The sequence below is a fragment of the Heteronotia binoei genome, chromosome 20, assembly GCF_032191835.1.
Source record: "Heteronotia binoei isolate CCM8104 ecotype False Entrance Well chromosome 20, APGP_CSIRO_Hbin_v1, whole genome shotgun sequence".
Lineage (NCBI taxonomy): Eukaryota > Metazoa > Chordata > Lepidosauria > Squamata > Gekkonidae > Heteronotia > Heteronotia binoei.
The window spans coordinates 15,706,571-15,730,487 of NC_083242.1; the positions used below are offsets into that span (position 1 = coordinate 15,706,571).

Here is a 23,917-nt window from a genome sequence, read left to right on the forward strand (position 1 = left end):
AAGGCTCTTTTTTGTAAGTTCTCAGAGGATTGGCCACATCAGGAGGGTGTAGCCTAATATGCAAAGGAGCACAAGCTAGAATTCCACCCCTGGTGCTCACCTTAGCGAAACCAGGGTGGCATTCTGAACGTCGGCTTTCTCCCTGCTCACTGATTCCCAGTCTGGAGAGAGAGCTCGGAGAATCTGATTCACTCCTTTTGAAACCTTAAAAACTCAGTACGTTGGACACTTTCCTTCGTTTCCAACCTTGATGACCATGCCAGAGTGGGTGGGTAACCATAAACACATAAAGGTGACCTCAGCTCTGCCCCCGTTCCTTGGCAGCACAGTGTTCTCATGCATCCAGCCAAGCTGTCAGGAGGGCTCAGATTGTTTTATTTTATTTTCCAGCTGAAGGATTCAGTGGTGTTTTTCTCCACTAAATATTTAGATTATTTTTAAAAAACCAACTTTAACTCAGCTGAGGTGAAGAAGTGAGCGACTGTGTATCCCAATAGAGTTTGGAGACTGGGGTGTGAAGATCTGACTTCTGTCATAAACTCATGATGTGGCTTTCAAAGAAGGAGCTCTCAGCTTCCGTTCTCCTATGAGGAGGATCTGTGGCTTGGTGGCAGAGCTGGATTCAGTCCTCAGGTGCTGGATTCAATCCTCAGAATCCCCAGTTGAAAGGATCCAGCTGTAGATTAGGTGAAAGACCTCCAACTGAGACCCTGGAGATTGGCTGAGTAGTCAATTCTGGCTTTGAGAGACCATTGGACAAAGACAGCTTCATGTGTCCTTCTCTTTCTACATGTTAAAAGATGTCCACAGAGTTTAAATTTAAGTGGAAGAAAATTAAAGTGATGTATGTCTTCCCATCACCAGATAATTTTCGAATACCTGTAGAAGATGAAGAAGATATTGGATTTATAACCCGCCCTCCACTCCGAATCTCAGGGTGGTTCACAATCTTCTTTATCTTCCTCCCCCACAACAGACCTGTGAGATGGGTGGGGCTGAGAGGGCTCTCACAGCAGCTGTCCTTTCAAGGACAACCTGTGCCAGAGCTATGGCTGACCCAAGGCCATTCCAGCAGGTGCAAGCAGAGGAGTTGGGAATCAAGCCCGGTTCTCCCAGATAAGAGTCCGCACACTTAACCAGTACACCAACTGGCACCAAAGAGAGAACTTGTCTTTAAAGGACTAAGACGGATGGGTCAAGGAGTAGCTATTACTTAAAAGATGGTTGGCTACAATAGCAATAAAATACATCTTTGTGCATGGAGTTGTCTTGATTTGAGGCTGCTGAAAGCTAGAATTGACTGATGGAGACTGTAGGGGAAGGATGGGCCACCTTTGCGAGATCACTTCAACTGGTGTTAGTTGTTCAGAAGGAATTTTTTCCAGGCCCTGGGGTCAGGAATAGTTGTGTCTGCCCAAATTCCCTTTTCTACTCAACAAATTTCTGACAACGTTGAAAAGGTTGATTGTCTCTGTACTGTACAAGGTACAAAAGCGTGTGCTCTGAGGTAGCTCCTTGGTCCTTCTAATTTGGTACATTGACTTCTAATTTGGAATATTGACTCTGGCAGGGCTTTTATTGTAGCAGGAACTCCTTTGCATATTAGACCACACCCGCTGCAATGTAGCCAATTCTCCAAGAGCTTACAGGGCTCTTCTTACAGGGGCTACTGTAAGCTACATCAGGGGTGTGTGGCCTAATACGCAAAAGAGTTCCTGCTACAAAAAATGCCCCGGATTCTGGCAGTATTTCTGCCAAGTTGCAGGTGGAAGTCTTTCCTACAGCTGTTCCATGAGATCCTGAAACTGGAGATGGGTGGGGAGCAGGTGATGGAGAGAAGGCCAATTTTAAGTTCCCCAGGAGCTGAAGCTAGAATTTGTTTTATATGTATCCCACCTGTCTTCCATCGTGGAACTCAAGAGAGCACTCCCAATCCTCCCCAGAGGTCTACATCTTGCCACTGACCCTCTCTCGCTGAGTTCCACAAAGTTGCTGTATCCCTGGGAATTTTAAGTATTCCGAGCCTTATTTTTATGCGGCATATCTTTTCTTTCGCCCCCTAGTTCCCCTCACACCCCGCATTTGCAATTTATAAGATGTTATGAGAATGGGGTGGGGCAACGCAGCTGCGTTACATTGGCAATAACTACCTATAATGCCGTTTCTGGATGTTTTGCACCTCGAAGAAATTCTTTCTCGGATCGTTACAGTTTGTAGCTGGGTCACACCAGGTCCCCAAAGCAGCCAAGCCCTTGGCTTTTCAGCAGCTTTTTGCGCCGGCTGCATAGGAAGACCTTTTCCTCAGCCTCGCTGCTTTCCCTAGAAAAATCCGGACTCTGCCCTGAGGGACTGGATGGAACGTGGATGAGGCACAGAGGAGAAACTTCACAGTTTTAACAAGCGCCTCATAAAGCAGGAGCAGCGGACGGAGAGTGTTTTTTTTTGGGGGGGGGGAGAATCTGGCACAGCGCAGCGGACTGAGTCCTGCCTCCCAGCCAGGTCATTAGGAAATGGAGAACTAATCATTTTTAATCGTCCAAGCAGCTGAGTTGGCAAGGGCGCCCGTTCATTCATGCGCGCCTCACCTCCGTGGCGTCCAATCTCCCCTTCGCCCGTCTTCCCCAAGGGGCTGTTCTGCTTTTGTCACCTCGCCGTGGCAGCCGTGTTGGAAACGAGCAGCCACCGTGCCAGGAGTTGACCAGGGGTGGGGGAGTGTTACGTCAAACAGCTGATATTGCGAGGGAGCTCTGTCTCCAGCAGGAAATTGTCTTTGGAGAGGTTGGAATGTGGCGGTCTGTGGCACTGGCCACGAGAGGGCAGGGACTCCTGTGAGGTCCAGCTCTTGTATCTATGTGGACTGGGGTGTGTGTGTGTGTGGGGGGGGTGCAACACATTTTCTTAGAACGATCTGGCCAGCTGAGCCCAGCAGCTACATGTGGCCCTGGGGTTGCAAGATTGCAATTTGGGCTGAAAAAGCTGCTGGGGAAATCAGGGCTTTGTCGTAAGGCAGAAATGCCCCCTCCCCAGCTGCTTTGGTTAGAGGGCAAAACTCTATGGTAAAATTGCTCTCATACCATAGAGTTTTGCCCTCAAACCAGAGCATCTCTGGGCGGCGTCCCCAGCATGATGACATCACTTCCATGTGATGTCATCGCATTGGGACATCATGAGGCAAGGCGGGCTCACTCAGAAATGTCCCCCATAGCTGCTTTATGCTCAGGCTACAGAAAAGACAGACCCCATGTCTATTCTGCCCATGTCTTTCCTATTGGAGCTTAAACCACTCAGCAGAAGACAGAAAGTTCCAACTGGGGAAACATCTTGGTGGGGCTGTTGACCTTGAGATCTGTGTGTGGGGGTGGGAGGGGGTTCGTTGTGGTCCTGTTTAATTACCCAAGTTGCGTAACGCTTATGCTAAAACCGTTTGCTGTTAGGTGTCATTTGCAGTATTTGCTTCACGCCCATTATAAAATCCTTGCATTGGCTACCTGCTAGGTTCTGGGCCCGGTTCAAGCTGCTGGGTCTTACCTTAAAGACACTCATGGTCCAGACACTCCCCATGCGTGACCCCCTCTCCTGGGATATGCCTGTGAAGCAATGACATCTGTCCAACCAGAGTGTGCTCTCTGTTCCCTCGGGCAGATTTGTTAAATCAGCCTTGGTGCACCCATGAGCTCTTTTGGTGGCAGCACCTACCTTGGAAAGCCAGTGTGGCATAGTTAGAGTTGCCACACCCCAGGCCCAAGCAGAGGATCCTCCACTTTGGGGGGCTTCTCCCTGGTGCTGGACAACAGACCAATGGGGGAAACCCTGTCCCCAAACAGTGATGTTTTCTCATGATGTCCTGATGTGATGTCACAGGGAAGTGATGTCATTGCACTGGGGATGTTGCACAGAGATACTGTGGTTTGAGGGCAAAGCTCTATGGTACGAGGCCAATTTTACCATAGAGTTTTGCCCTCGAACCAGAGCCCCCCGGCATGCTGATGTCTCTTCCATGTAATGTCATCACGTTGGCAACATCTTGTGATGATGCTGTTTGGGGTGAAGCCCTGGCCCCTCCTGGAAGGCTCCCTCCCCCACTGGCGAGAAGAAAGGACCTGGTAACCTTAGGTGTAGTAGTTTAGACTGGTGGACTCTAATCTTGAAGAACTGGGTTTGATTCCTCACTCCTCCACATGCAGTTGAGTGACCATGGACCAGTCATGGTTCTCTCAGAGCATTTCTCTCAGAGCTCTCTCAGCCCCACTTACCTCACAGGGTGTCTGTTGAGGGGAGAGGAAGAGATGGAGATTGTAAGCTGCTCGGAGACTTGTGGTAGTGAAAAGCAGGATATCAAAAACAATGCTTCCAAACCACGTGTGACATTCTGGATCCTTGACTGAAGCCCCAGCTCACAGTTTAACTCTCTGTCCGTGTGAGAAAGCTTTGGTTTGTGGGTTTGGATGCCATGGTGGACCATACTTCGTGTTAAAACAGAAGTCATTAATCAAAGCCTGATTTAAGTGTTTTGTTGGCTGAGGCAAAACCACTTTGCCGTGGGACTTTGCATTCACCCGGCATCTTTCTTAAGTTGTGCCAAGGCTGCTGTGCATCAGTTTCTCTGAACCATTCGAGATCGCCAGGCCTACACATTCAGTGGAGCCATTGGCACTGAGTACGTCCTACCTGGAACAATCCATGGATGGAGTTGCCATGATTCAGTCACAAATCAAGGGCACCACTGGGTGCTTTCACGCTGCAATGGATTGCAAGTGGATTTTGCCGTTCTTACCCAATAAAAATCCAGTTGCAAAGCGTGTTATTTAATATGCATGAATGCACCCTTTGTCTCCATGCCGTGCGCAAAAAAGGGCAGGGCTTCTTTTTAGTAGCAGGAACTCCTTTGCATATTAGGCCAAACACCCTGAGGTAGCCAATCCTCCAAGAGCTTAAAGTAGGCCCTGGCTACATCAGGGATGTGTGGCCTAATATGCAAAGGAGTTCCTGCTACAAAAAAAAGTCCTGAAAAAGGCTATTTTATCACCTCCTCCTCCTCCCTTCTGATTCCTCCACTTTTGAGTCCTCTAGCAATCTGTAGCGGTTGTGTTCACATAGTCCCGTTTTCTCCGCCTGTGTGGTTGAACCTGAGCGGATGGACCCACCAAGTAGGGTTGCCAATCCCTAGGTGGGGGCAGGGAATCCCCTGGTTTGGAGGCCCTCCCGCCCACTTCAGAGTCATCAGAAAGTAGGGGGACAGGGAAATGTCTACTGGGCACTCTATTATTCCCTATGGATATCAATTCCCATAGGGTATAATGGAGAATTGATCAGTGGGTATCTGGGGCTCTAGGGGGGCTATTTTTTGAGGTAGAGGCACCAAATTTGCAGCATAGCATCCAGTCCCTCTCCCCAAAAGACCCTCCAAGTTCCAAAAAGATTGGACCAGGGAGTCTAATTCTATGAGCCCCCAAATAAAGTGCCCCTATCCTTCATTATTTCCAATGGAGGGAAGGCATTTAAAAGATGTGCGGTCCCTTTAAATGTGATGGCCAGAAATCCCTTTGGAGTTCAATTATGCTTGTCACAACCTTGCTTCTGACTCCACCCCCGAAGTCTCCTGGCTCCACCCCTGAAGTCCCCAGATATTTCTTGAATTGGACTTGGCAATCCTAGTACAAGTGTGTTCCTCCCTTCGACTGCCATTCGTTCCACTGCAGCCAAATCTGCTGCCCTGACCCTCTTCTGTCAGCCCACCCGGTTTCCTGGAGAGCGGGCTGGGAGTCAGACGTACACCCTATAGATTACAGCCCCAGTATAAAAGTGGCAAGGCAGGCGGTGAACTTGTCAGCTTGCGGTTTCTCGAGAAAGAAAGAAAAAAACCCTGAGTCATTTCCTCTGGGGGCTGGGAAGGGATTTGGTGGAGCTGCAGTGAAATCTCCACTTGCTGCCTCTTTTCCCTCCTTCTCTGCCTTGCGTGAGCACCCCGCCCCTCTCCATTCAGACTTTTTCTTGGTTTTGAAGCTTGCCAGTACAGATCCCTTCTTGCTCTGCCCTTCCTATATTCCCTTTGAATCCATGGCTTCCTTGGGTGGCTTCCATGGTGGGGAATGGAGGGGATAAGCGAAGAAGATGATGAAGATTGATGATGATGATGATGATGATGATGATGATGATGCTATTGATGATGACATTGGATTTATACCCCACCCTATATTCTGAGTCTCAGAGTCTTTAAGGTACCCTAGTCCCAGACCATTCAGCTCTTCTTTAGATCACTGCCAGCATCTTGAGTTGAGCTTGGAAACAAATCTTCAAACATCTTTAAGCATTGGTCTAATGTGTTCCCTCCGGCAGGAGTGGAATTCTAGCAGGAGCTCCTTTGCATATTAGGCCACACACCCCTGATGTAGCCAATCCTCCAAGAGCTTACAAAAAAGAGCCCTGTAAGCTTTTGGAGGATTGGCTACATCAGGGGTGTGTGGCCTAACATGCAAAGGAGCTCCTGCTAGAATTCTGCCCCTGCCTCCAGTCAACAACTGACGGCAATCGGAACCTGCCTCTCATCTGTCTGCTGTCTAAAGAGCCCGGTTGAGTGGGAGGCTGTTGACGTCTGCATGGGGAAGGCAGCAAGAAAACATGTTCGCTAGATTCCAGCTGCGGCCCAGACTGGGTGTGGATTAAGCCAAAAGACTTCCTGACCTGACTGCTCAGCAATGATCTGCAACGGTGATTTTTCTACCCCCTTGGCATGCACGAAGCCAGTCAGTGTGGAAACAAAAGCTCTTGTTACTGAGCTTATGTTCTTTGCTTGGGATTTGGGAGTCTTCCTTAAAGAGATCCCGGCTTATCCCATACCACACATGTACACACAAGCCGCTCAAAGGTGTGCGTGTGTGGGAAATTCAGTCAGGCTGTCTGTGCAGAAATATTCAAAGCAAAGACTGCTGAGGGGGGGGGAGTATCCACCCATCCACTCACCTCCCCCCACCCCAATTCTGGCAGCCTTTCAGTCCTATGTTGTGAGGAAACTCAAGGGAAAGCATCCCTTCCCTTCGCAGCGGAAAGAGATTCTGGCTTCGGGTCTCTTAATCTGTGCAGCTGAAGCAGGCGCTCGAAGTCTGTCAGGGCAAGTCTGGCTACGAGTTCTTCCCAGAAAGTAATTGCAGAGCATTAGGAAGTGGTGTGGCGTCTCTCCTAAGAGGTGATACAGTTGTGATGCATGTCCAAACCACAAACCTTTCATGCCCCTTCCCCTTTGGTGTGTGTGTGTGTGTGGGAGGGGGTGATCCTGCTCGAGAAGAAGAGTAGGGGGAGGATGAGATTGGCTTTACAGGGCTTTTTAAAAAGAAGAAGTCCAGCAGGAACTCATTTGCATATTAGGCCACACCCCCTGACACAAAGCCAGCTGGAACTGTTTTCCTACTCAAAAAAGCCCAGGCTTTACCCCTCCCCTTCAGTCGGATTCTCAGTGTGGTTTACAATCTCTTTTCCTCTCCCCTCCCCAAAACAGACACCCTGTGAGGTGGGTGGGGCTGAGAGAGCTCTTGAGAGGAACAGCTCTGCAAGAACTTGTGACTGTCCCAAGGTCACTCCTGCAGGTGCATGCGGGGGAGTGGGGAATCAAACCCGGTTCTCCAGTTTAGAGTTGGAGCACTTAACCACTATACCCAACTGGCTCTCAAGAAGGGGAGGCTGTAGAAGGAGAGGCTGATTCTGCATAGCTGAACAAACATCTGCCTACAGATTCAAAGAAGTAGTAAATAGTGCCCTCCCCAGTTCTGTGGAACAGCTGGATACTGCTAAAGAATGCTAACTTGCTCTTGATTACTTCTTTTAAAAAAACAACAACCCAAAAACCTGGGGTACAGAAGGAAAACAGGAAGGGGAAAGTATAAATTCATTAATAATTTTCAAAGATTATGAAGAGTTACACACAAGTCAAATCAACCGTTTTAATAAAAATACGTACTTCAAATGTGAGAGCAGATAGTCAAACATCATTGTTACAGTATTTTGAGATGAGTTCTCTCTTGAAAAGAACGGACAAGAACTTTCTTAGTTTATTTATTTATATGTTATTTTATTTTATTATATTTGTATCCCTCCCTCCCCTAATGGGCTCAGGGCTGCTTGCAGTGCCCTATTAGCGAAAAAAGGGTTACATCTTTTTACAGTTAGACAAATCCCTGTACTAAATTTAAACCATCCTAAGAAACCTAGATATTGTCTTTATCATTTAATAATTTCAAATGTAAGAGCAGATAGCAAAACATCCTTATTACAGTATTTTGAAGTGAATTCTCTCTTTAAAGCAAAAAGAATGTCTTTATTGCGATATCCTATCAACAGTAAAAAGGTTACCTCTTTTACAGTTAGACGATTTTGTGATGCTAAGTTTGAACCATCCTAAGGGTAGCAACTTGCTCAATGCCTTTAGAGTCCCAGGGGGAGGAGGAGAGAGGGGTGGCAAGAGCAAAGGGGGTGAGCCTGGGGGGCTGGGGTGAGGATGTGGTTCTGACCTGCTCCCACGCTGCTCATTTCCACAGACTGAGCTTTCATTCTGCATACACTCAATGAAATTGCTGAGCAGTCAGATTAGAACTGATAAAAGGAAGTACTTCTTCACCCAAAGGGTGATTAACATGTGGAATTCACTGTCACAGGAGGTGGCAGCGACTACAAGCATAGACAGCTTCAAGAGGGGATTGGATAAGCATCTGGAGCAGGGGTCCATCAGTGGCTATTAGCCACAGTGTATTGTTGGAGCTCTCTGTCTGGGGCAAGTGATGCCCTGTATTCTGGGTGCTTGCGGCGGGGGGGGGGGGGGGGGCACAGTGGAAGGGCTTCTGGCCCCACTGGTGGACCTCTTGATGGCACTTGGGGGGTTTTGGCCACTGTGTGACACAGAGTGTTGGACTGGATGGGCCATCGGCCTGATCCAACATGGTTTCTGTTATGTTCTTACACTGAACGGGATTGACTTGTGCACAATAACAGGGGCAACTCTCTTTCAAGGACAAGAGAGAAAAAAGGTTGTGGTTTTTTAAAAAAAATGTTCATTAATAGCTTTCCAAGTCGCATCTCTAATGCATTTTCTGTGCAGCAGCCAGGAGCGCAATATCCTCCGCAGACAGTTCCAAAAAGGATTTGCTGCAAGCGTCGCTCTGATCACAAACCCAGAGTGCAGGCAGCATCCCGCTCGGGCGGCATCCCAAGGAGATCTGGGAGGGGAAAGCCCGATTAAAGCTGACAGGCTAATACCTTGGGTGATCCCGCTGCCAACGGATAAAGTTATAAACTGCACTTGATAATATGGAAAAGCTGGGCACATGGAAAACACAGGACGAGCGTTTGGATTGGGGGAGGGAGGAGGTTAATTGAATGGTTGTAACTGAAAAAAGCCCAAGGAGGCACGTCGCGATATTAATCCCCGTCATTTAAGCAAAGCCCTCAAATGTGCACAGGATCCAATGAAAGCTGGCGGAGTAGCAGCAGCTAAGCTCTTAGAAGCAAAAATATCCTCTGCTGGAGGTGCAAGGGCAGGCTGCTTGGCAAGCCGAACACGGTGATTTAAGCTTGGTGCTGGTAAGTGAAAGCTCCCTTCAAGGAGCTGCGGGTCTGGCAAGTAGAGGCATGCCCAGAACCACTTTCTATCCAGTGATTCTGGAGTAAGTTCTGGTTATTGGAGTGGGCTCGGAAGAGATCCTTCTGCTGCCCTCCCCGCTGTCCACTCCCCAAACCTGATTCAGACTATGAACAAGTGGACATATGAACCTGCCTTATACTGAGGCAGACCATTGGTTCAGTTTGATGTGAGAGCCAGTGTGGTGTAGTGGTGAAGAGTGGGGGACTCTAATCTGGGAGAATCGCATTTGCTTCCCCGCTCCTCCTCCACATGCAGCCGCTGAGTGACCTTGGGTCAGTCACAGTTCTCTCAGAGCTGTCCTCTAAAGAGCTGTTCTCTCAGAGCTCTCTCAGCCTCACCTACCTCACAAAGTGTCTGTTGTGGGGAAAGGAAGGGAAGGAAATTGTAAGCCACTCTGAGACTCCCAGCGAAGGGCATGGTAGGAATCCAACTCTTCTTCTTAGAGCCAGTTTTGTGTGGTGGTTAAGAGCAGACTCTAATCTGGGAGAACTGGGTGTGATTCCCCACTCCTACACATGCAGCTGCTAGTTGACCTTGAATCAGACACAAGTTGTCCTCGGGCTGTTCTTTCAAGAGCAGTTCTCTCAGAGCTCTCTCAGCCCCATCTACCTCACAGAGTGTCTGTTGTGAGGAGGGGAAGGAAAAGAAGATTATAAGCCACTCTGAGTGAAGGGTGGGGTATAAATCAGCTCCTCATCCTCCTCTTCCTTCTGTTTTTGGCATCAGCTCTGCTGGGAATCTGTTGACATCTTTCAACTGGAGATGCCAGTGATCTGAACACAGGGCCTGCTGCAGTCTAAGCATGTGCTGATCACTAAGTCATTTGGTAACCATAGAAAATTGTCTTATACTAGGGGTGCCCAAACTTGCTTAACGTAAGAGCCACATAGAATAAGCATCAGATGTCTAAGAGCCGCAACAAGAAGGAAGGAAGGAAGGAAAATAGATGGGGAAAGAGAGGTGGAAAGAAAGCAACTTTAAATGCATTCTCTAAGCTACTGGCTGGCTTGGCTTGATGAAGTGATTTAAAGAGAGAAATCCCTTTTTGGCTGACAGAGCAGTGGGGGCTTCAAGAGCCACACAGTATGTGTGAGTCACATGTGGCTCCTGAGCCACATTGGCCACCCCTGTCTTATACCAAGTCAGAGCATTGGTCTGTTTAGCTCAGCACTGTCTGTTTTGATGAGCAGAAATGCTCTACTGTCTCATGGGGGCCACTTCACACATAAAATGGGGGAGAGGAGGTTTTAATGACAGTCTTTTGTCTTTTCAGATAAATTGTTGCTCATTGTAAGGGGGAGGGTTAATGGTTTATTATTGTAGTTGCATAATGATGCAATTATGATCATAAAAGAAAACCAAAGCTCCGCCCCAGCTCGATGGAACAAAGACTGGTGAAGGGTGGATTCAAAAATGCTGTGGCTCTTCAGGAGTAGAAGTAATTAGTCTATGAAGGGGAAGTCTATGAATCTATGAATTAGTCTACATTAAGGCAATCAAGGAAAATTTAAAAGGACAGTATCCCTTGGAAGCTGGCTCAATTTTTTAAATGATGGAAAGGCAATGCAGAAAATGCTAGTCTGCAACCAGCTGACAACAGTATTGTCTCGATTTTTTTGCAAAAACAAGTAAACAAATGATGTCTATTCCACACCCAACGGCTAGTTATGGTAGCAACTGAAGTCTGCGCCGAAACAGGCGAAAAGTTGACAATAAACATTAACGAACCACCAGTAATGAAGCTCTCTGAATCGCCCAAAGGCCTTTGAAATGCAAGTCCTGACCAGCCTTCTCAAAGAGGGGTGACAAACAGGCCTGGTGGTGCTTCCTTTGGGCGGGCAGGCCGGTGGATGAATGCCCCCACATTTAGCCCTGTTCCCTGAAGCTGTCCACCAAACTTCAGATGGTTGTTGCATTCAGAGCAGGGGCTTTCCTGGAGTACTTTGGCAGGGATCCCATAAGAGAGAAGAAATTCCATGAGACATGATGGGACGGTGGCTCAGTGGTAGAGTGTCTGCTTGGTAAGCAGAAGGTCCCAGGTTCAATCCCCAGTATCTCAAATTAAAAAGGGTCCAGGCAAATAGGCATGAAAAACCTCAACTGGAGACCCTGGAGAGCCACTGCCAATCTAAGGAGACAGTACTGACTTTGATGGGCCGAGGGTCTCATTCAGTATAAGGCAGCTTCATATGTTCATATATGTTCATATGACTCTTTGACTTTATAGCTGATAGAACTGGAAGCAGCTGACTCCATCCTTTGCCACGCACAGGACACCATCAATCAATCAATCCTTTATCACACTCATAAACACGAGACAAGATATCATGCTTACATAAACTAATGATATCTGGGGATTATGCACAGGTTTAGCCTGGAGATCCATTTTGAGATCCTTCAGACAATTTGGGATAGCAGCATTTAGCCAGGCTGCCATCCACCATGTGGTTTTCCGATCTGAGGTTCAAAGCAACTCCCATCATCCTCGTTGGTGTCCTGGAGGCTAAAAAACACGGGGATCACTGGAGGGTTTCCGCAAGCCCCGTTATGACTACCTGGTGTTTCCATGAGGAAAAAGCAGCCCTGCTTGCAAAGAGAAAGTGTTCCATGGGACGCGCAGCATCAAAGTGTGTTGTGACTGAAGAAAGGCTCGGCATCATCCGAGGACTCCGCCACCCGCTGCCATGTGTTATCACAGCTGAGCCCCCAGAATACCCTCATCAGAAACACGTCCGTTTCCAATCCTGGCCAAGATCTGATAAGGCCCGTTGCATCTGTTCCCCATTAGATGGTGTGCAGTCTTGTTTCTTGCATAGTCTGAGAGGGGCCTGTTGCGCTGGGGACGTGGCGCACTGGCAAGTCCCCATCTGGTGAAAATTAGGGGAAACGATAACATCTCTTTTGGTGGATGTGTGCATGTGTGTGTTTTTGTTTGGCTTGGGAGTCCTGTTTGACTGTTACGCTGATGGAAATCCTGATACTTTCCCCCCATCTTTTAAACAGGCCCGGGTCCAAGATTGGCTGATGGGTCACTCATCGAGTCTTAATGGCATCTTTCCTTCCTTTCATCTGCAATGCATGACTGCCAAAAGTATTGGCGCCCTATAATTCAGGGTTCTGAATGAGTTGGCTATTATTCACTTCCAGGGGAAACATGGATGTTGGTGTACCAAGGATCTACAATGATGGGCCTTAGTCACCATACACGACCCCACAGGCTTGGTTGCAGAGACCACCCTGACCTCCGTTAGCATAGGGAAATCCCATATCTCCTTTCTCCTCCACAGGGCTCAAAATTGAATCTGTGGAAAGGCGCTACAAGGAGATGCTGTGCCATGGTGTCACAAGCAGGGGATCAGGGAGGGCCTCCTCTACTAGCTGCTGCCACTCTGGTACAAATCTTTCTGGGAGGGTCCTGAGCACCCACCCGACCCCTGTGTCTTGCTTCTCAACAAGTAACTGTGACCGAAGAGATGTGAAGACCCAGGCAATATAACAATAAGAAGTTTATTGTTAAGTGCTCAAGAACAACAAGTGAGGCTGTAAAACTTTTAGTGCAACAGGGAACATGGGAAAACACTAAAGGTGGTACAAACAAAAATAAAAGCCCTGTCACGACTAACTATACATTCCCTTCCTTCTGATTCCAACTGACTTACCACTCTTCAGATGAGGGAACCCTCCTGCTTAAGCCTTTCTCCAGCTCAGCCTTTCCAGAGAGAACACACGTCCCTCTCTAGCTAGCCCTTTTATTGTTTCCTTCCAGGCCGCACCCCTCTTTTCTTCACTGGGCAAGTTTTCCCTCCAAAACTTCTGCCCACCCAATCAGAGAGACAGAAGGGATTCTGGGAAATGTAGGCCTGGTTGCTCCTCTAATCCAGGCTTCCCTGGAGCCTGTAGGCAGGGCTCTTTTTCTAGCAGGAACTCCTCTGCCTATTAGGCCACGCCCCCCTGATGTAGCCAATCCTCCAAGAGCTTACAAAAAAGAGCCCTGTAAGCTTTTGGAGGATTGGCTTCATCAGGGGTGTGTGGCCTAATATGCAGAGGAGTTCCTGCTAGAAAAAGAGCCCTGCCTGTAGGCCACACTAGGCCTAGGATCATGACACATGGGTTTTCCGTACAAAAGATCCCAGACCTGATCCTTGCAACTAAATGATCTCAAACAGCAGGTGGTGGGAAAGACCTTGGAGTACTGCTGCCAGTCAGAGCAAAAGAAAGCTGGCTGAGAGCAGCTGGGTGTGGTTCCATGGCAGGCCATACGCTTTGCATGCAGAAAGCTCCATGTTAAGTCCTTTCCTCCCCAGGCATTGAATACCTGGGAAGAGGCGTTGCAGAAGAGAGACATTGCCAGTTAGAGCAATACTTGACTTTGTGGACTAGTGATCTAACTTAACACAAAGCAGATTCATAAGTACATTTGTTAGGGTTGCCAGGGCCAATTCAAGAAATATCTGGGGACTTCAGGGTGGAGCCAGGAGACTTTGAAGTGGACCCAGGAGCAAGATTTTGACAAGCACAATTGAACTCCAAAGGGAGTTCTGGCCATCACATTTAAAGGGACTGAACACCTTTTAAATGCCTTCATTATTGGAAATAATGAAGGATAGGGGCATTTTCTTTTGGGGCTCATAGAATTAGACCCCCTTGTTCTATCATTTTGAAACTTGGAGGGTGTTTTGAGGAGAGGCATCAGATGATATGCTGCAAATTTGATGCCTCCATCTCAAAAAACGGCCCCACCAGATACCGGTGGATCAATTCTCCATTATACCTTATGGGAATTGGTTGCCACAGGAAATAATGGGAGTGCCCAGCAGATATTTCCCTCCTCCTTCCCCACTTTCTGATGACCCTGAAGCGGGCGGGGGGCCTCCAAACCAGGGGATCCCCTGCCCCCACCTGGGAATTGGCAACCTTTACATCTGTGGCTTAACAAGACCTCCACTTGAGTACTCTTTATTTAAGAACACCTGGGAACTATGGACTACGAGTTATATTTTTACGAGTCTAGTAGAAACGTTCATGTAATAAATGCAGCCTTAGGTTATTTATATTTCTTTTACTGTGCTGCTGTATAATTCACAGCCACAGTATCGAATGTGCGATTTCTAAAAGGCACAAGCACCCAGCGATCCTCGGCTAGAGGCCTGTCCGGGATCCTTAACCAGCCCCAGAGACCTTCGTCACAGCAAGCAGCCTCACACAGTTCACTTTACTGACAATTTTTTTTTAAATTGCCAAATGTTGTAAATAAATTTACCCCCATTCCCCCTTGACATAAACCAGACCAGCTTTACGACACATTTTTTCCCAAAGTAAAAAAATTCTCCGCTGGAACCCACCCTTCACAGTTCTGCTTGATTCCTCCCCTTATCCCAACTCCTTTCCACCTCCCTCTCAAGGATGCAATTAGTTACCTTTAATGAGTCCTAACATGCTCTCCTTTCCCCGCTCTTTGGCCCGCGACTGGTTCGTGGCTGAAGGTAGGGGAGCAAGGCTTCCCATTTTCCAGCCGAGCCAGACTGTTCCCTGAAGCAGCTGCAGCTGGGCGAGCCCTCAGGGTGGCAAGGGGGAAAATTGGCTCTTTCTGGGTGTCCGGAGTTTAATGCTGGAAGGCAGCTGTGCGTGTTGGTTCAAACGCTCCGATCTCCAGGAGCTTAACCCGAGAAGCTCGAGCTTCAGAAAGGGCAAGTCTCAGTCTAAGTTGTGTTTTTTTAAAAAGAAAAGCATATCCAGAGTGCATCTACTGGTCAAATGCATCCCATAGGAGCATGCCAGGAACACATAATGTCTGCAAAGAAGAATGTGTATAAAACCGCCATGACTCCAATCAGGGCCGTTGGTCGTTGTAACTTGGCATGATCTACTCTGACAGGCTGCAGTTCTCTAGGGGGGGTGGGGGTGGTCTGGTGGAGAAAGGTCTGCTTGAGATCTGAACATATGAACATATGAAGCTGCCTTATACTGAATCAGACCTTTGGTCCATCAAAGTCAGTATTGTCTTCTCAGACTGGCAGCGGCTCTCCAGGGTCTCAAGCTGAGGTTTTTCACAGCTATTTGTCTGGACCCATTTTTTGGAGATGCCAGGGATTGAACCTGGGACCTTCTGCTTCCCAAGCAGATGCTCTACCACTGAGCCACCGTCCCACCCCAATCTTTTCGCTTGGAGATGCCAGAGACTGTACTTGGGGCTTTCTCTGTTGAAAGAAGGTTCTCTGCCACTGAGCCGTGGCCCTTCCCTCCCTCCCTCAAGTGTTTCTCGCTGGCAGTAGGAGTAGAACCCCCACCATCAAAACAGGGGGAGCCTGTAGGCCGCTCAACTGTGCTGCTACTTAAGTCGGATACTATAAAATATCAGATTCTGCAGTTTGGAGAAGAGTCTGCAATTTGGGCAACTTTGTGTGCATAAGAACATAAGAGAACATAAGAGAAGCCATGTTGGCTCAGGCCAGTGGCCCATCCAGTCCAACACTCTGTGTCACACAGTGGTAAAAAAAAACCCAAGTGCCATCAGGAGGTCAACCAGTGGGGCCAGGACACTAGAAGCCCTCCCATTGTTGCTCCCCCAAGCACCCAGAATACAGAGCATCACTGCCTCAGACAGAGAGTTCCAACGATAAGCTGTAGCTAATAACCACTGATGGACCTCTGCTCCATATGCTTATCCAATCCCCTCTTGAAGCTGGCTATACTTGTAGCCGCCGCCACTTCCTGTGGCAGTGAATCCCACGTGTTAATCACCTTTGGGTGTAGAAGTACTTTCTTTTCTCTGCTCTAACCTGACTGCTCTGCAATTTCATTGAATGTTCACAAGTTCTTGTATCGTGAGAAAGGGAGAAAAGTACTTCTTTCTCTACCTACTCTATCCCATGCATAATCTTGTAAACTTTATCATGGCACCCCTCAGTCCACTTTCAGTGCACCTTCCAGCTTGAGTGGTCTGCCTGTCTGGGAAGAGTTTTTTGGTTACAGATTTTTTAAAAAAGAATGCAGCGAGAAGGTTGAGAGACATAGGGTCGATCACACAAGGAATCTAGCCCGGCAGTATCTTGCTTTGAAAAAGCCAGTATTCTTTGATGCATGCCAAGGCATTTACACAGCCCCTGCCCTGCTGTTGGGAGAGGCACCATCCGCACACATGCACAAGGAGCATTCAGACTGCTCATGCTCATGTAGGGTGCCTACAGTGTGCACTCATCTGTTCAGATAGCTTGGAAACATGCACTACATACGGTCCTAGCCCATCCTAAGATGAGGTAAGGACGAGCAGGACTTGGGAGGCAGATGTGTGCGTGTGATCATGCACATTAAATCTGGGTAGGTCAGGCCAAATCTCTCGAGTGATCGCACCCATAAGCTGCAGTCTCTCAAACACTAAATAATGCACTTTTAATCCACTTTCAGTGTACTTTCCATCTGGATTTTACTGTGTGAGCTGGCAAAATCCAGTTGGAAGGTGCACTGAAAGTGGATTTGAAAGATCCAGGTGGGCAGCCGTGTTGGTCTGAAGCAATAGAACAAAGTTGGAGTCGAGTAGCACCTTTAAGACCAACAAACTTTTACATTCTAAATACAACTTTGTTAGTCTTTAAAAGTGTTATTGGACTCCCACTTTGTTCTAGTGGACTGAAAGTGCATTATTTAGTTTGTGCAGTGCCGGTGTGTGGGAGTCGGTGAACTAGGCAACGGCCTAGGCCACTAGCTCCCACAGGGGCACCTCCCTCCCTTCTGGCACGATCGGCTGCCCCTCCACTTCCGCCTCCCCCCCCCACACGACGCAATTGGCTGCACCTGGCCCTTCCGCTCCCACCTCCCCCCACCCGGCGCAATCACAGCATGCCGCATCCTTACCAGCTGTGAGGTGGTGTCCTTCTTATCCTTTTTCTTCTAAGAATGTGCTGGAGAAGGCTTGGCTCCCCCTCCCTTCCGGTTCCGGAAAGGAGGGGGGGAGAAGCATCCTCCAGTACTTCTTAGAAGAAAAAGGATAAGAAGCATGCCGCATCGCAGCTGGTGGGGGCATGGCGTGCTGTGATAGCGCCAGGGGGGGAGGCAGGAGTGGAAGGGCCCAGGCGCAGCCGATCATGCCGGGTGGGGAGGGGAGGTGGGAGTGGAGGGACAGCCGATCGTGCCGAGATGCTGTGATCGCACTCACTCCTCGCCACCCCCTCACCAGAACTCCCCGCCCCCTGTCCTCACCGCTGCCATGCCTCCCCCCGCAGCATCGGCAAAGTCAGGAGGCAACATGGCAGTGAACCTTCAGTAAGGTCGGGGAACGAGCAAGCTTTAAAGCGGGAGAGAGCCGCAAATAGGGGGTGCCGCGAGCTGCACGTGACCTGATGTCACTTCTGGTGACGTCAGCAGGCATGCGCGCAAGCTATGCACGCAAGCTAGATACTGTGAGCCGCCCTGAGTCCGCTTGCGGAGAGGGCGGGATATAAATCAAATGTAATAAATAATAAATAATTAAAAATTAAAAACAAAGGGGGCGGGGGGCTGAGTTCGGCCTGGGGCGCTGGAAAGGCCAGCGCCGGGCCTGAGTGTGTGTGACTGCAGCCATGACAAATTAAGACGTTTCATCTGTCTTTCTTCAGGTTCTTGTTGAACCTTCTTCAACAAGGTTCAGAAGATATCTGTAAGATTTCCAGAACTTGGAAATCTTACAGACATGTTCTGAACCTTGCTGGTCTCCTGTGAATGTACTGTAAAGATTGTGTTCCAGTGATAAATAGCCTCCAAACTGAAGAAAGACGGATGATACATCTTGATATCAAGAACAGACCTCTTTGGAAGGGCTTTCTTTAGTTCTAGGAACTAAATACTGGAATATTGTTACTCCTTTGTGATTGGAAAGACTGTTTTTGAACTGTCTTCTGTGAATGTCTTTTTGCTACACGCTGTTGTCTATTTGAAGTTCTGTGTAAAAATTAAGGGCAATAGATACCATGAAGAAAGGCCAGGAGAAGTGCTGAAGAAAGTGTTCTTGATGCTTGGGAGGTGGGGTCACAGTGGGAGGACTTCTTAGTGTCCTGGCCTCACTGATGGACCTCCAGATGGCACCTGGCTTTTTCTGGCCACTGCATGATACAGAGTAGGTGCCCTGTCAAGGGTGCCATATCCTCCCCTGGGGCCTTCGGGGATTTTGTGACAAGCCTGATCCAGTCCAGAAGTTCTTGCTCCTTTCATGGATGGGCCACTGCCCTGATCCAACATGGCTTCTCTTTTGTTCTTATGAAAGATCTGCAAAACAAAGATGGTTAGAAACGAAAATAATGCTATCACAGGTAGCAGGTCAGGATGCTTAAGTAGCCATCTGCGTCTACATGGTAGGTGAGTCCCACAGGTGTTGCTATTATGAAATAGGTACTATTGGAGGGGGCAAAGCTGTAAAGAAGTGCTCTCTCCACTTGTTCATGTGACTCGTTTTTTGTTTTGCAGTAGCTTTCAACTCAGTTAAATACACCTTCCCCTGTCAAGGGTGCCATATCCTCCCCTGGGGCCTTCGGGGATTTTGTGACAAGCCTGATCCAGTCCAGAAGTTCTTGCTCCTTTCATGGTTTATCCACACCTGGGACGAAACCATAATAAGGAAATGTTACACCTGAAATTGACACCTGGTTTTGCATTTGTGGCCCGTAAATTCCACAAAGGATAACAAGCAAAAACAGGAAATCTGGCAAAAGAAAATAGGGTGAAAATGCACCAGTTTGGTGTGGTGGTTAAAAAGTGGTAGACTCGAATTCCCCACTCCTCCACATGCAGCCAGCTGGGTGACCTGAGGCCAGTCACAGTTCTCTCAGAGCTGTTTATTTATTTATTACATTAAGCTTATATCTTACCCTCTCCGCAAGCGGACTCAGGGCGGCTCACAACATCACATCACTTCCATTAAAAACCAATAAAACATATAAAACATAATTACATATTTAAATTATTTAAAACATTTCATGGTGCTGTATTAATACAGTACAGTATAGCGGTTCTGAAAGTTCGATGGTGACCATCGGTACTCTGCATGGTGCTCTTTATGATGTTCAGTGGCTGCTCTCTCTCGGTTAAATGTCGAAGGCCTGTCGGAAAATTCAGTCTTACAGGCCCTGCGGAATGTAGACAAATCCCGCAGGGCCCTTATGGCCTCCGGGAGAGCGTTCCAGAGTTCTGCTGCTGCCACCGAGAAGGCCGTGGCTCGTGTCGTACGCAACCTGGCTTCTTTTGGTCCAGGGATAGACAATAGATTTTTCGTCCCTGAATGCAGTGCTCTCTTGGGAATATGCGGAGAAAGGCGGTCCCGCAGATAGACAGATCCCTGACCATAAAGGGCTTTAAAGGTCAACACCAACACCTTGAAACGAACTCGGAACACAACAGGAAGCCAGTGCAGCTCTTTCAGCACCGGCTGAATGTGCTCCCATTGAGGGAGTCTCATTAACAACTGCGCTGCAGCATTCTGCACTAGCTGTAGTCCCCGGGTTAGCGTCAAGGGTAGCCCCATGTAGAAAGCATTACAGTGATCTATTCTTGAGGTGACCTGTCGTGCTCCATGGTCACCATTGCTAAGTCGTCGTGCTCCAGGAATGGGGCCAGCTGCCGTGCCCGCCGAAGGTGGAAAAAGGCGGATCTAACTGTGGCCGCTACCTGGGCCTCCATTGTAAGGGAGACTCAAGGAGCATGCCCAAGCTCCTGACTTTAGGGGCCGGTATTAATGGCACCCCGTCAAGAGCCGGCAGATGAACCCCTCCCCCTGGACCAGCCCGGCTCAGATAGAGAACCTCCATCTTCGTCGGATTCAATTTCAGTCGGCTCAACCTGAGCCACGGAGCCATGGCTTGAAGGGCCAGGTCTAGATTTTCCGGGGTACATTCGGACTGGCCGCCCATCAATAGATAGAGCTGGGTGTTATCTGCATATTGATGACAACCCAGTCCATACCTCCTGACAATCTGGGCAAGGGGGCGCATATAGATATTAAATAGCATCGGGGATAGGACTGCTCCCTGTGGCACCCCACAACTGAGAGAGTGCCTCTGGGATGCTTCCTCCCCTATCACCACCCTTTGTCCCCGATCTTGGAGAAAGGAGGTCAACCACTGTAAGGCGGACCCCTGAATCCCCACCTCTGAGTGAAGCGCAGGGTATAAATCCAACTCTTCTTCTTCTTGACAAAAAGCTGAAAAGGAATGGGGTGAAAATACATCTTTGTATATCCTTAATAGCCAGGGGTCATTTTGTAGAAAAATCAGTGGTGGAGCTCACCCAGGGATTGTTATGCAGCTGCACCTACTATTAGTGGAGACCGTAGGTAGGTGAGGAGGAAGAGGGGGAACCCTCAGAAAGGTTCAGCTGTGCTCCTGTGAGCTTCTGCTGAATTCAAGGCCTACTCATGGCAATACTCCTGCACCACCATGCTAGATTTGACTACTGCAAAAGACAATATGATTCACGGCCATGGAAACACAAGGCAACAACCACCAGTGGTTTGACATGTTTCTGTATGTGCTGTGCAACCCCCCCCCCCCCCACTGAAGCTTGCTGCTCAGAGGAGATGAAGTCCATCACGGTACCACCAGAGGCCCCTGCGGCAGCCCACGCGAGTCCCTCCTTTGCACAAACGGGCTTCTGTGCGATTCTGAGAATTTGGACTCAGGGGTGGCTGCCCTGCTTGCTCAAAGTGACTGGATGGGCCCCCTTCCCCGCCCTTGTTTGTTAAGGCATTTGTTTGTTATTTATTATCTGTTATTTCCCTACTTTCAAGGAGGGCAGAGTCCGAGGTGGGGAGTTTCATAACTGGGAGAAGTGAATGGTAGATCTGTGCCGCTTTCCTGTAGGATGTGTATGTAGGATGTTGTTTACAGAGCTTTTTGAAAGTACCAGACAAACCAGAGCTGAGTCACATTCTCAGAGTGAAGATATTTCGTTACCAGAATCTTCTCCCTCTGAGCTGAGTTAGTGTGAGCTAGCTCACCGTTTTTTAGCCTCCAGCTCACACATTTTTTTTGCCTTAGCTCAGAAAAAATGGCCCCAGAGAAAACTAATCGATGCATTAGCTCATAACTAATGTCAGTAGCTCACAAAGTAGATTTTTTTTGTTCACAAGACTCCACAGCTTAGAGGGAGTCTTGGTTAAAACTACATATATACTTGTTATAAGTAAAAATACATGCATTTATTTTGAGAAGAGGTAAAAACATATAAAGGCCCAATGACAGCCTCATTACAAAGTACAAATGGCACACACACAAAGACCAATTAAAAGAACATAAGAACCTAAGAGAAGCCATGTTGAATCAGGCCAATGGCCCATCCAGTCCAGCACTCTGTCACACAGTGGCAAAAAAAACCCAGGTGCTATCAGGAGGTCCACCAGTGGGGCCAGGACACTAGAAGCCCTCCCACTGTGACCCCTCCCCCAAAACACCCAGAATACAGAGCATCACTGTCCCAGACAGAGAGTTCCATCTATACCTTGTGGCTGATGAACCTCTTCTCCATATGTTTATCCAATCCCCTCTTGAAGCCATCTGTGCCACCTCCTGTGGCAGTGAATTATTGTGACCTTACGCATTTTGGCCCGATAAGGCCTTCTTCAGAGGTCAACCGATATGAGGTACAAGTAGGCACATGCTACAAAGAATTGGCAAATAGTATGTTAATAGTGGGCCAAAAAACTAATGTTCCAAAGCGAGATTAATAGACACAAGACAGGAATGTTAAGAGGTTTCTAAGGAATAAGTCCTGTGTCCAGTGCATATGCAGCACAGGGGGTAAAAGATTCCAATTCTGGCCTAGAAAGTAGTGATGTATTGAATAGGGTTGCCAAGTCCAATTCAAGGTATATCTGGGGACTTTGGGGGTGGAGCCAGGAGCAAGGTTGTGACAAGCATAATTGGACTCAAAAGGAAGTTCTGGCCATCACATTTAAAGGGACCTTTCGAATGCCTTCCCTCCACTGGAAATAATGGATTAGGGCACCTTCTTGGGGGGCTCATAGAATTGGACCCTCTGGTCCAATCTTTTTGAAACTTAAAGGGTATTTGGAGGAGAAGCATTAGATGCTATGCTGAAAATGTAGTGTCTCTATCTCAAAAAACAGACCCTCCACAGCCCCAGATACTCACAGATCAATTCTCCATTATACCCTAAGGGAATAGGTCTCCATAGGGAATGATGGTGTGCCCAGCAGACATTTCCCTCCCCCTGCCCCGCTTTCCGATGACCCAAACCAGGGGACCCCTGCCCCCACCTGGAGATTGGCAACCCTAGTGTTGAATTAATCAGAGCCAAAATGTCCTCAATAGAGAGCAGTCCCTCAGGGCGAGACTTTTCCTTTGGAAGCTCAGTTGTAGCTGCAGCTGCTAACACAACACAGAGGTAACGGGGGTTTCAGGTGGCAGATTTCCCTACTTTCTCCCCACCCCAGTTCCCACAACGAACTCCCTCTGCTCCCCCTAGCCCCAGGGCTTTTCCTGACACTACCCCTCCCCCGGAATTGAAAGAGCCATAGGCCACTCTAGCGGTGTATCAATATGTCATCTCACAGAAAAACAAATCCTTGGAAGAGCTCACCTGGTGGCAGGTGGGGTGGGCTGGCTGCCACAGGGGCAGGGAAAACAGCTGACATCTGTGCTGGGTCAGGTAAATCTGTACTTGCCCGCCAACATGGCACCTGACCAGGCTTTGCTGCAGTCTTTCCCAAAACAGAGCCGTGCTCTGAGTGTGCTCGCTGCCAGCCCCCCCCCCCACTTCGCGGAGGCTTCCCAAGCCTCGGTGAGGTCCAGATGGCAGCGGGCGTGGCACATGAGGCAGAGGGTGCCTTGTGTGCCCCTAGGCCAGGTGACACCCCAGGCTGCTGCCTACTTGGCCTACTCCCATGCGCGGCCCTGGGTGAGCTCCCTGCTAACCCAGGACTGAACCTTTTTCTGAGATCTGATGAAATTGGGCCAGTTTGGGCCAGCCAGGTCTAAACAATTATAATTTTTTCAGACCTGAGGCTTGTCTTGCAATGCTAACGATGGGGGAGGATTTGCAGCAGAGAGTCAGTAGATAGAAGAAGGTGATTTGATCAGGAAAAACAAGGCGGTGTTTTTCCTTCAGGACCTCCTTTTTCCAGCCAGTTTCCCCTGTTTCTTTCCAGCCAGCTCTATAAACCTGTCAGGGTTGGAGGGGGGGGTGTGTTGACGTAGGGACTGTGGGGGAATTCATTGACCGGGGAAGGGTTCAGCAGCTCTGCCCACCTGCCTGTTCTCCCCTGGAAATGCCCCTCTCTCCACCACCATTTCAAGAGCCCCGTGGGCC

The 23,917-nt window shown here is 48.6% G+C and overlaps 1 protein-coding gene across 1 annotated transcript in view; it reads left to right on the plus strand.

The window, feature by feature from the left end:
- NTN3 (netrin 3) overlaps positions 1 to 23,917 on the plus strand; it is a 205,185-nt gene that overhangs the window by 127,265 nt on the left and 54,003 nt on the right. The gene's annotated exons all lie outside the window — the stretch shown is intronic.